This window comes from Phyllostomus discolor, chromosome 11, assembly GCF_004126475.2.
Source record: "Phyllostomus discolor isolate MPI-MPIP mPhyDis1 chromosome 11, mPhyDis1.pri.v3, whole genome shotgun sequence".
NCBI lineage: Eukaryota > Metazoa > Chordata > Mammalia > Chiroptera > Phyllostomidae > Phyllostomus > Phyllostomus discolor.
This window is the reverse complement of record NC_040913.2, coordinates 31,943,569-31,956,563: the sequence shown is the minus strand read 5'-3', so window position 1 is coordinate 31,956,563 and position 12,995 is coordinate 31,943,569.

Sequence of the window (12,995 nt, the reverse complement as noted above, 5' to 3'; positions counted from 1 at the left end):
AATCTTTTATTACAAAATCATAAGCATGTAATTCTGTAACATAACAATATCACACTCAGTACACTGTATGACATTTTATGTGAAATGTTCAAATTAAAAATATAAATTATTATACCTATATTATTACCCAACCAACCACATTCAAGCAGATGTCACTTCTGCTGGAACCTGTACATTTAAAGCATTCCTGTGAATAGTGATTAAATAAAATACTAAAATTTTTCTCAGATTTAGAGTGAGAAAGCCCGTGTGTGTGCACGCGTGTGTGTGTGTGTGTGTGTGTATTTGAGAGAGGGGGGGAGGGATGGAAAAAGGGAGAGAGAGAGGGAGAGAATGAGAGAGAATATGTGTTGATTTTTGGTTTGGAAAGTGTGGTGAATGTTTTGACATCTAGGCAGGATCCTGGCACTATTAAAACTTATATCTAAGAGCCATTTAAATTCTACCTCCTCTAGAACTTGAGAGAAGAAAACAAATCTGTTATTTAACAGGCCATATCTAACATTTACAACATGGTTCTTTCCCCGAGCTTGGATCCTGCTCTTTTGCTCTTTAAAATTCTTGGATAGAAGGTAGGAAAATTCCAATTGTAAAGCTTTGACAAATTTTATGATGTTTGTTTAATGAACTCTTCAATTATTTAGTTCCCTTTTATCACCTAGGCATTTGGTCACTTTAGCTGATGAGAGTACGCTTAACAATTTGATATGCATAAAAACTAAAAATAAATTAATTGATTACATTCAGAAAAATTATCAGTGTTTGTAGGGTCATCCTTAGGAATATTCAGTTGTCTTCATGCAGGTCCACCACACTGATGACATACAGGTACAAAAAATATATTTTTTCAATTTTCATATTATTTGTAAGTTAATTATAGATGTTCAAAGTGAGGATACATGATCAACTTTCCCCTTAGCCACAGGTTTTGATGGTCTTCTTCATACAAAATGGTGTTGGGTCTCTTGTCCCACCTATGATGCTCTTCAATGTAATTCATTTTCCATATACAAGTATCTATGTGCATTTCATGAATTTATAATTGACTCCTTACATTAGAATTCACTCCTGATATCTGGGAAACACTAGATTTCGTCCTACTATTTACTAGGTGTCATTCATTGTTTATGTATCTCTCCGCTCTGAAAGAGGATTAAGGAGCAAGCATAAACATCCCACTACACTCCTCCCGACACAGGAGTTATCCTTGTGTTTATAAATCATTGTATTCCCACATCAGAAGCCTCCACGTGGCCCTTCTCACTAGGCTTGAAATGAAGCAATGGCCTTATGTTTCACTTCCATTAAAGGGTGCTGAACACTGCACTGATGACTGTCTAAAACAACTGCACTTTCTTCAAATTTTCAACTATCGTCTCTCTATATTAGATCAAAAGGAAAGTGGGAATTAATACAGGCAGAAAGACAACTTTAATTTCTTACTATGCCCTGATGAGTACAGAGGGTGGAATAAGATGAAACTTGCCACCTATTTTTCTTAATACTTTGTCTTTTGCTAAAGGTGAGACTGTAATTGTTACACACATAAAATGATAAATTATACCATATGATATTGTGCTATTAATATTTTATAAAGCATTTTAATGAATTGTATATAGTTTTAGAAAAGCCTCATGCTATTTCCATTTTTCTAAAATTTGTGATTTCTCATGTACCTAAGAAAAGATCTTGACCTTGAGATCAGTTAACTACTACAGGATTGAAAGGAATTTTTAGTTCAGTTGAGTCCCTTCCCGGGGATGCCTATATCCAGTGAGTTTTATACAGGGGTGCAGGAGGCTGGTCAACTTGTTCCACTCAAGACAGTTTTAACAGGCCTCAGCTGCAGAACTTTGAGCCACATTTGAGACCTTATCAGAGTCCATGTTCTGTCCAATCCTGATTCTTTCCCACGCTGTCCTCAGAGGGAGAGCAATGCTAAGTATCCTCCTAATAAACATCCCACATGCTAACCAGAGTCTCAGGGTCAGCTTCTCAGAGAACCCAAACAGAGACTGGAGTTAATGGTCACAAAACACAAACGTAACTTTGAAGGAATATTTGAGATTATTAATCAAAAATGAATACTGTGGCAAATGGATTCAATAAACCTATCTGTGTTAAAAGCTTAAAATGTATTTTTTCTCAAAAAAGTACACTGAAAACAAGCATGAACAATTTAATACATGAAATCTTCTGAGAGATAATGTTGCTAAGAGCCACCAGTTATTATAATGCTAAATACATAAGAATACATTTCCTATTATAAAATTTTTAGAAAAGTGTTAGGAGTCACAATTAGGTATATTTACATAAAAATTCATTCAAAAAACAATTGAACACATGATGATTTTAATGAATAGCCTTATGTCAAGTGTACAGTTGGTCCTTAAATAACATCATTTAGTTGAAATAATTGATTTGAAAAAAATCGATTGCCAGGTCAGTTGTGTAGTGTTTGCACTTTCTCCCAATGTCTGTGTGGGCCTTCTCTGGGCACTCTGGTTTCCTTCCGCATCCCAGAGATGCGCACGTTAGGTGAACTGCTGTCTGTGTGTCCTGCTGTGGTGTGCGTGAATGCACACTCCTAGGGAAGGGTGCCCTGTCCAGGGCTGCTTCCCACCTTTCTCCCTGAGCTGCTGGGGGAGGCTCTGGCTACCTATGGCCCTAAATTGGAATAATGGGTTGGAAAATCTTTCTCTTACTTGTTTTTATTAGTCTTTCTTAAATGTGCACATAGCTCACATGTATTTCAATCTGTAATATTGGAAGTGTTTGGGTCTTTATTCAGAAGTTTGGTGATGGTTTGTGACTGGAAACATGCCATATGCCATAGGAACTTAACCTTTGATGATTAGCATGGTAAAATGTGTTTTCTTACATGTTGTTTTGCTTAAAGTTATAGCTTTCAAGAACATATTAATGACATTAAGTGGGGACTTACCATATGCAAAAAAATTCTATAATGTTTAAGATGGTTATTAATACTATAAAGAAAAGTAAAGAAGGGAAATAGTGAGGGTGTTGGGTATATCATGTAGTACAGCAGGGCTTTACTCTTAAGTTTAGTTTGAATGAGAGTTTAATTTTTTGTTTTATTTTTTATTTTCATTTTTTATTGTTGTTCGAGTATAGTTGTCTCCATTTTCCCACCACCACTTTTTCCCACCCCACCCGCCCCCTCCTCCGCTTCAATCCCCACCCCTTTGGCTCATATGGTTATTAGGGGAGACCTAACCTGAAAGACACAGCTGAGTAAATACCTAGGGATCATGAGTGCAGATGCTATGTGAGGCTCTGAGGGAATGATATAGATTGGGGGCACAGGAACAAGGCTATAGATGCTTTGAAGCAGGAGCATGCCTATAACTTATGAGAACTTGGAATTAAAAAAATAGATTCTACCTTTTACAAACCAATATTAATGTGAAAATGGTCTTCAAAGTACTACATATCATATGTTATTTTCATGCTTAAGTTAAGCTATGGTAGGGTCACATACATAATCAGATATACCTTTTAGAGTGGACATAATTTCTGAGGAAATATTACTTCATGAAATTTTACATGATTTAGAGATGTTCAATTTTCACATATTAAAATTCTGTAAGAGGTAATGATTTTTGAAAACCTAAGTATTTTTCATAGGTTCCCTCATTTCTCTCTCTGCCTCTCTTCTGAGAGAGAAGTGAGACATACTTTATGGTATAAACCTTACACTGTATAGTCATGGTATATACATTTGTAAGTTTCTGATCAAGTAATAAGATAGTACAATATGATTTAAAAATGAACATTTATATGTTTATACTGAGATGTAAGCAATGCATAATATATCGAATAAATGTATTGGATTAATCTTTTATTGGTCCAAATAACATGTAACCTGTTTGTGCTTGGGTCCTTTAGGATTCAATGTAATTTAATATACGATTTAGATAAGACTATAAGGATAATGCTACTTTCACTCATTATTTGTCTTCTGGTGTTCAGTAATAGCAAATTAAGTCCTCAGAGTTGTGACAGCTGCAAAAGGATGTGGTTGGCTTATCTACAGCAAGCGGCAAAGGTAAAAATGCTAAAGTAATTTTCTACCACGAAATGGTTTTTAAGTCATTTGCTTTTATATGTAAAATTAATTAAACAAGCAAGATTGAAAGTTGACACACTGAGGATTTTATTGCCTTTGCCTAATGTAGCATATTATTTCTGTCTGAAAAAAGAGTACTCAATTGTAATTTTTCTTCTCTTAAAATATCTAAAAGTTTAGTTAATGATATTCAGTATTATGTGGAAGAGTTTTGTTCTTTTTATCTTAGTGATGTGTTTGGTATATAGATCAGGCATTTTTGCACATCATATAAAACTCAGTATGTCATAACTAAACCAGTAAGATTTTTCTATGATAGCAACACACTATATGCAGTTGGAATTTTTGCAGATATTAGAGAGACAATAAAAATGAATTTAGTTGTAAGACATAAATAGCTTTTATAGGAACCTTGAAGGTGCTATTAAAGCAGAGGAAGAAAAATAATTTTCTGTGACAGGTGTTCTAATGTTATTTGCACTGGAAATATTTATTCATATATCATTATTTATCATACCTTAAGCTTATAAGTACAACTAAGGCAGGATGCTATAACTAATTATGCAATTTAAAAAAACATGACTTAGTTTATATTTTATCATTGTAAAAACATTTCTTTTGCTTGAATGTTGTTTTGTAGAAAATGCAGGGCTTTTGCTGATAAAATGATTTGTTGTTAAAACACTTCATTTATTTTACTAGTTAGTAAAAGATGTAGCTCTATATAAGACTATCATATTATTTTACAGATATATGTATTTTGGTTTTTATCATTATAAACATATTTATGGCTATTTATTGAGGTCTAGCAGCTACATGAACTACATTTAATTAATATGTAGAGGAAAACATATGTTTAATTCATAGAAAAAATTAAACAACACTAACACTTTGCATTTATTAGGAGATACCACTTCAGATAGCTCTTCTAAACGAAGAAATAAAAAAACATTTCCACAGAAAAGAATTGTTATAGATACCCAGAACTCATTTATATGAGTTTTTAAAATAGCAGATTTTATTTTCAGCATTGAATATAAACCTTTATGGAGAGATCATATAGGTACATTTTTAATAACTTCATAAAACCTTTGAATATCATTTCAGTGATAATTTTATTTTTCAACTTGCTTTGTATCACCACTAGGTGGAACCATTAAGCTTTGTAATTTCTATCAATGCATTTTTGTCATATATATTCTTTAAAACTCTTCAACTAAATATCCTAGAAATAATTCAACATGAAAATTTCTTATATCTGTGAGTGGGCAACTAAAATTGAATAATTACCAATTCAACAATAAATACTGTCAGCAAACACTAATGCAAAAAAACCACACAAAGTGTTGTCATTGACAGGAAGAAATTTGAGTATTTTAAACATATCAAGAGACAATATAAAGTTTTTAAACAATTAAGAGGAAAGATAAATCATGAGCAGAAACTACTACCATACCTGATGATAAATACTGAATTGTGTCTGGGTAGAAGTCTTTTAAATACATCACAATAGCTATATACTAAGTTTTCAATTGTTGGTAGTCATTGGGAACCATTAAATCATAAGTACAACCTATTTTAAATGGTTCCATGTAAAAATCACTGGTAGTGATTAACAACAATCAGCTAATTGACAATGTGTGGTAGTTTATTTCTCAAATTAGTAATTTTTTATCTTGTCTTTTGTATAGGACACAAATGAAGGTACCAATAAGAAATGTGTGGTTGTCTTTATATCACCTTCTTGCTGAGCATGCCGGTGTCTAAGTCCAAATCTCCCCTCTTTATTAGAACATGAGTCGTCTTACTGAGAATTGCTATAGTAATCTCAACTAGACTGTCTGCAAGGGCTTTATCTTCAAGTAATATCACAAGTAGGAGAGGTTAGAAATTCAACATGTTTTAAGGAAGACATAATTCAAATAATAATACCACACTTTTAAATAGTGCTAGAGCAATATTATGCATACCTATAATGGAAGAGTCTCCTCAAAGTTGCAGATTTAGTGAAATTTGTCAAATGCCACAAATTTTCAGCTAAGTGTAAACCAAAGTATCTCTGTTTAATTTAGCAGCAAGGAGGTTACTGGTTTTAGTAAGAGTTGTGTTGAGGAGCAAAGTATGTCTAATAGAACCCATTTTTGTTAGTTGATTATTAAGTGGGATATTTTCTCAGGAACCTTGATTTGAAATGGAAGACAACATTTCATTGCTTAAGATAGGAAAGATTTGTGCAAGTTTAAACTGTTATAGGAAAAATATGAGTAGAGAATATGTTTCACATGCTTAATATTAATGGAGAAACTTATTTAGTGAAAGTGCTAGAACAGTATGAGGTCACTGAGTCAAAAACAGAATTGAATTGATTTACATTTCTTTCATACCGTCTTTAGAGAGTATGAGAATGGTACTAGCACATTCAGGTGTTCTAAAGCCATAGTGAACTTCAGTACAATATATAATGATTGTTTTATAGAAGTGTATGGTAGAGTCAGCTTTTGAATGGAAGTAGATCTTGGAAAGGACATGGTTGAGGAAAGTGTTGACATTTTGAATTATTATGGTAAAGAATAATGAGATAGCTGACCAGAGAAATACAATATGACTGTTCTAAGTTTCCAGCAATATCTGGCCATTTTTTTACAAAGATACAGTTATATTTAAAAACACGAATAACATTTGGAAAAATCACAAAATTAGAAATATTGAGGTTAGGGCCTGAGGGTAATAATGTAGCTAATAATAGTTTTGTGGGATGGTGACAGGAGTAAATTGTAAGAGCTAATCGATGGTGACAGGTACACATAAGAAGGAAAAATACAAGATTGGAAAAAAGTTAAATAGTTATATAGTTAAATAAAATTAACCCCTTTTATTCGCTGAACATTTAAAAAATCAAATTGAAACATATCTATTCATGCTTTAAATTAAAGATTTCAATATAAAAATATGCAGATATATCCAGACAAGATTGGGCACGTTGAGGGTGGTATGGCAGTAGACAGACATATCCAAGTGAAATTTTGATTTTGTTTCAAAATAATTACACAAATAATTGAATCATTTATTGACTTATAGATTTAGATAAATAAACATGCTATTTAATTCTGAGTTAAGTGAGGAAAATAAATAAACTGGAATTTGAGACTTGTGGCTTTATTAAACATGAAAGAATATGGAAAATTTATTTTTCTTTAAAATTATAATTTATGAAGAAAATATCCATAAACATTATTAAATATCTCTGGTTTCAATCAGTATTTACAGTCATATGGTCACAATAAAGATACATAATATTTTGTTAGGACTCTCAGAGTATGTAAAATAGCACACATTAATCATAATCACAATAGTGAGTTGATCTGATGAGCTAAAACTGGAAAAGTTAATGGGTTCTTTATGTAAAATACTGTTGATAAGGCATAGTGTCTCCATTTAAGCTGAAAGGTTAATTTTTTAATTTTTTTCCCTTTTTAATGAAAATGTCAGCAAGCTAGAAGTTGACCTCAGCACACAAAAGTTTATCGACAGAGGTGATACTTCGACTTTTTGTTAAATTTGTAATTATGTCTAAGCATCCAGAGACAAGAACACAAGTAATAAGAGGCAAACTCATTATTATCGCTTGCACTACTAGCCCTGCATTAAGGAACCACAGACTTTAATTATGAAGCCAAGATATCATTGTCAAAATGGGTTGTTCACAGTTCAGGGAAAAAACACAGGGGAGATGGCTATAAATAATAAATATAAATAAAAACTAAAGAGATAAAAATGAGACAGATAAATAAGCTTCATTTATTGGATGAAAATAGAAAGCAGCAAAGCTAAAGTCAATCCTTTTTTGGTATGGCATTTATGGAGAAGGCATTATATTTAACAATTCAGAACTGAACATAAAACAAGCCTTCAAATAAGATATTATTGTAGTAAGGTTTGTAGATTTCAAAGGAAAATAAAACACATGCCCCCCCCCCCCATTCTCAATTCAATTTCAGTCATTTAAAAGCACATTCTATGAAAAAATATTGGGAGCATGTTGAATAAGACATAATTATTTGTCTTTTAAGCATTTATGACTCCTACTTCTACAAACATCAGAAAATACAACATAACCCAGCTCAGAAAGTAAGGAATTTATTATGACCTATATTGAAAATTTGGAGGTATTGCTGGCTTTAGTCAAAATATATTAAGGTCTGGTTCCATTTTTCTGTGGTACTTTCAGCTGTATTTTTCTATCTTTTGAACTGACCCCATTACTTTACAACAAAGTGGCTAAGACAGCCTTAACTGTTATGGCTCAGTTGGTTAGAGTGATGCCCCATAACCAAAGGGTTGCTGATTCAATTCTGGTTGGGGCACATGCATGGGTTTTGGGTTCCATCCCCTGTCAGGGCACCTATGATCCCAATCTGGATGCATATGTGAAGCAACCAACAGATCTTTCTCTCTCACATTGATGTTTCTTTTTTCTCCCTTCTCTCTCTATCAGCAATGGAAAAAAATGTCTTAGGGTGAGGATAAAAAGAAATAAAATAAAACAGAATGGCTGAGGCAGTTGCAGGCTTCATGTCTGCAGACCCCATTGCCTTAAGAAAGAATATGGTACTCTCTTCAACACAAATTCTGTTCTTCAGTCTCACTGGATCACCCTGGGCCAGTCACTATACTATGCTAATCAGGATGGGATCACTCTGATCTTCTTAAACCAGGATGGTTCTCACTCCTTCAAAGCAGGGGTTGATTCATCCTATAATGTTTTGACCTCCACAACAGTGATAAATCAAATGAATGTGGGATTATGGTATTAGAGTAGAAATATACTATGAAGTTTTTTGTTGGCCATTTCAAGAATGGGAGACAGTGATGAACACTGAGTTTAATCTTAGCAAAACTAACGTGTGTTTATGGTGGTTTACAGCTGAAGAAATCTGTGCCACATCTACCTCCTGTATTATCACGTATCATTGTGCATACCTTCATCAACACAACATGCTTATTGCATTCTGATTATTTGATCTAATGCTTATCAATGAGAAGAGATAGTAGAATACATCTGCATTTGTGTGCTCTGAAAAGTCTTCAAGTGGTGCAAAACTCTCAACATATTTTTAGTTCTCTGCTCATATCCCCACTACTGACTGTTTTACCACCGGCTTCTCCACATACCACAAAGTATTTGGAGAAGAGCTACCCAGATAATGGATTCAAGAGAGTTTATGTCATAAGATGCAGCAGGGGAAACACTGCAGGTATTTACACTGAGGATCATGAGGCAACAGAGAGCAAACAGTCACAATGATGGGAGTGACAACATCAAAGATGGTGGACAAAGGGCCTCCTAAAAATTCTTGCCAAAGAAGTAATATATAAACTTCCAAAAATTTCACAGATTTTTCAGAAAACTAGAAATTAACCAAAAACCATGAAATGAAATCAAATGAAGGCTACAACAGAGAACTAGAAGAAAAAAATGCTTAAGGCACCTAAAAACACATAAACTTATAGAAAAATATGTAAGACACAGACAAAAAGTAACAAAATAGCAAACAAATTCTGTGTTGTGAGTAATGGTATTACATGTAAACGGATTAAACACTTCAGTTAAATGCACAGTTTGGCAAAATGCATGAAAATATATGATCCACCTATTTTATGGGATATACATTTGAGATTAAAGGCATAAATAGTTTGAAAGTAAAAGGATGGATAAAGATCTCATATGCAAAAAGTAACCAAAAAAGAATTGGGGTGGGTATATGATGAGACTGCTAGACTTGAAAGCAGTTATTGTTACAAGAGACAAATAAGGACATTTACAATTAAAATACCACCAATCCATCAATAAGATATAACAGTTATAAACATATGGGTAACTAACAACAGAGTTCCCAAATACATGAAACAAAAGCTGAGACAAAGAGAGAAGTAGACAATTTAACAGTATAAGTTGGTGACTTTAATACCACACCTTCAATAATAGAATAAGTATGAAAAAGAACAACAAAAATTTAAGACACAAACAATACTGTAAAACAACTGAACCTCATAGGATCTATAGAAATATTAACTAACAACAGTAGAATACATATTCTTTCTCAAGTGCACTAGAACATTTTGCAGGATAAACTGTGTGTCAGACCATAGACTCTCAAAATATAAGAAGGATTGAAATCATAGAAAATATGTTATGTAGCCAAAATAGAATGAAACTGAAAATCAATAACAGAAATTGTAGGAATTTATATATACCTAGAATTTAAAAAAATCCAAAACAACTGAGTGAAGAAGAAACCAAGGGTAATAAATACTTTAAAATAAAAGACTAAAGTTGAAAACACAATATACTAAAACTTATAAACTGAAGTGAAATATGTTCTTAAAGAAAAAAAAGTATGGCTGTAAGCATTTATTTATTTAATCTACTTATCTATCTAGAGAGATTTCTCAAAACAACAACCAAACCTTTTTGCCTTAACTTGTTGGAAAAAGAAGAAACCAAACCTAAAGCAAGAAGGAAACAAAATAAAAGTTAGAACTGAGATAAATGAAACATAAAATAGGAATGCAATAGATAAAATCAGCCAAAAGTTGTTTTTCAAAAATCTGTTCTTTGAAAAGATTAACTGCGATAAGTAATGGTTTAATTATTTAAGTAAAGTAAAAGTGACTAAGATGATTTTCTCTTATCCCAGTTGATTTCCCACTGACTAGCATTGCTTTATATATAATGTGCATTAATCATGTTGTCTTTTTAAGTTAATAGCTAAGTCCTTAATATAGCTAATTGAATAGTAATAAATTGCAAATATGGCCCCAAGTTTTATTTTTTTCACCATCATTTCCCATATCACTTTGTAGTACATTTTCAAACTGATCCTAGGTTTAGCCTTGGGACATTTTGATCAGGGAGATGTCAGCAAACAGAACATAAAATAAAGGACTAATAGACATATACTTGATTAAGTTGCTTTTGCTGCTTCTTATCAGGAAATTCTGCAAGAATTTCCCCAGGCTATCCTGATGGAGAATGAAAAACATGAAGAGAACAGACATATGGTCCAGGTGGTCTTAGACAAAGCCACCTTAAATTAGACCAGAAATAATAAGCTAACTCACTGACAGCATGTGAGTTAGCTTAACCAACAGCAACAGAGCTGTTTTGAGAACCATCCTAGATATAGGATCAGTAGATTTTACTATTGTACAATGCTGAAGTTTGCAACTGCAATATTGTGACTAAATATATATGAGGTCAGTCCAGAAAGTATACATCCATGCACTATGAAAAATAGAGACATTTAGTGAACTCCATACAAGATATAAGAAAGATTGCACGTTAGGACAATGACACCTCAGTCCTCTTCAAAGTAGGCACCTTGGGACCTCACACAGTTCTCCCAGTCACCATCAGTTGCCCCACTGTATTTTCCTAAATCTCATCAACAGTCTGAAATGTCTTCCTTTTCAAAGGTGATTTTAGTTTTTGGAAAAGCCACAAGTTTCAGGTGCTTAAATTTGTTATTTCCCCCATAAAACCCTGCAGGAGACGTGATGCAGGAACAAGTGCATTGTCATGCTGAAGCTGCCAATCACCAGTTGCCCATAGCTGCAGCTATTTTTTGTTTAATGAGGGAAACAGCCACCAAGAAGACCATTTAAAACCAAGGGATTTGGACCCTTCCAATTTTAAGCCAATTGGCTCAATTCCTTTGAGTAACCCTGATTAAATTATTTAGCTTCTCTAAGCTTCAATTTCCCCTCCCTGTAATTAGGAAACCATTACAGTCTATGTGAATGAATGAGTTAATGAACTACCACGTGAAAATGCTTCACACAGCTTTGGAAATATAATCAGCTTTCCATAAATATTTTCTCTCTTTATTATCCAACCTCAACACTCTAAAGTTTCTTATTGTTTTTCATTATTTGTTTTGCTGAACTTTAAGATCCTGAAATTTTCACAGTCTATTCAGATTTAGATCTTACGAGTATGTCTTCCCCATAGAGAAGACAGCCAACGTGATCAGTAGATGGAGCTCAATGCTGAGAGTGCACATGAGAATAAAAGGAGCAACCCCTCCACAGGATAAGATGGGTGAAATTTCAGCATGTGAACTGAAATGAAATTATGTGAAAGGTTTATTTTCTGTTTGATAAACTATGTAAATTTAGAGATGTAGCTTTTATAAAACTAATATTCACATGAAATTTTATTAACTTTGGATGACTCATCCTGGAACTACTAATAGTGTTTGTTATATAAGCACACCTCATGTACTTCAGAGAAAAATATTCATATATACCACTCTAATTTTCTTGTCAGATATATCAAGCTGTTTAATAAATTTCAGGTAACTGATAAGCAGTAATTTTTAAAGAACATCACTTATTTCAATAAGACCAAACAGCAGCATATCTGCAAAACATTTCTCTGTACATTCCATTTGTTTGGGTAGAAATGGATTGCTCAAGGTTGAATAAAAAATAAAAGCATAACAAATGAGATAATTTTGGAGGACAATTAATCATTGAATCCTTAGTTGGAAAGAAAGTGAATGCTTCACAAGTGTTTTCAGCATGATGAGGCTCTGGTGATAGCTCTCAGTCATTTGGCAATATCTAACAGTTATGTTTCACTGATTTGTACTTCATTTTTGTCATCATTCTCACAGGATTCCATGTTATATTTACAATATAAGGAAACTATTTTAATTTTCAGTGAGGATTATGAGTTTGAAAATGACATGACTGCAGGGTAACTGTCTGAGTAAAGCCAAAGCTTTGAAGAAAAGCAAACACATTTAATAACACCAAGTTAATTTACAGTTCACTGGATTGGGACAGTTCCTTGCCAATATAACATTGTTGATCATCTTTCAAAGATTATCTGGAATAGTTT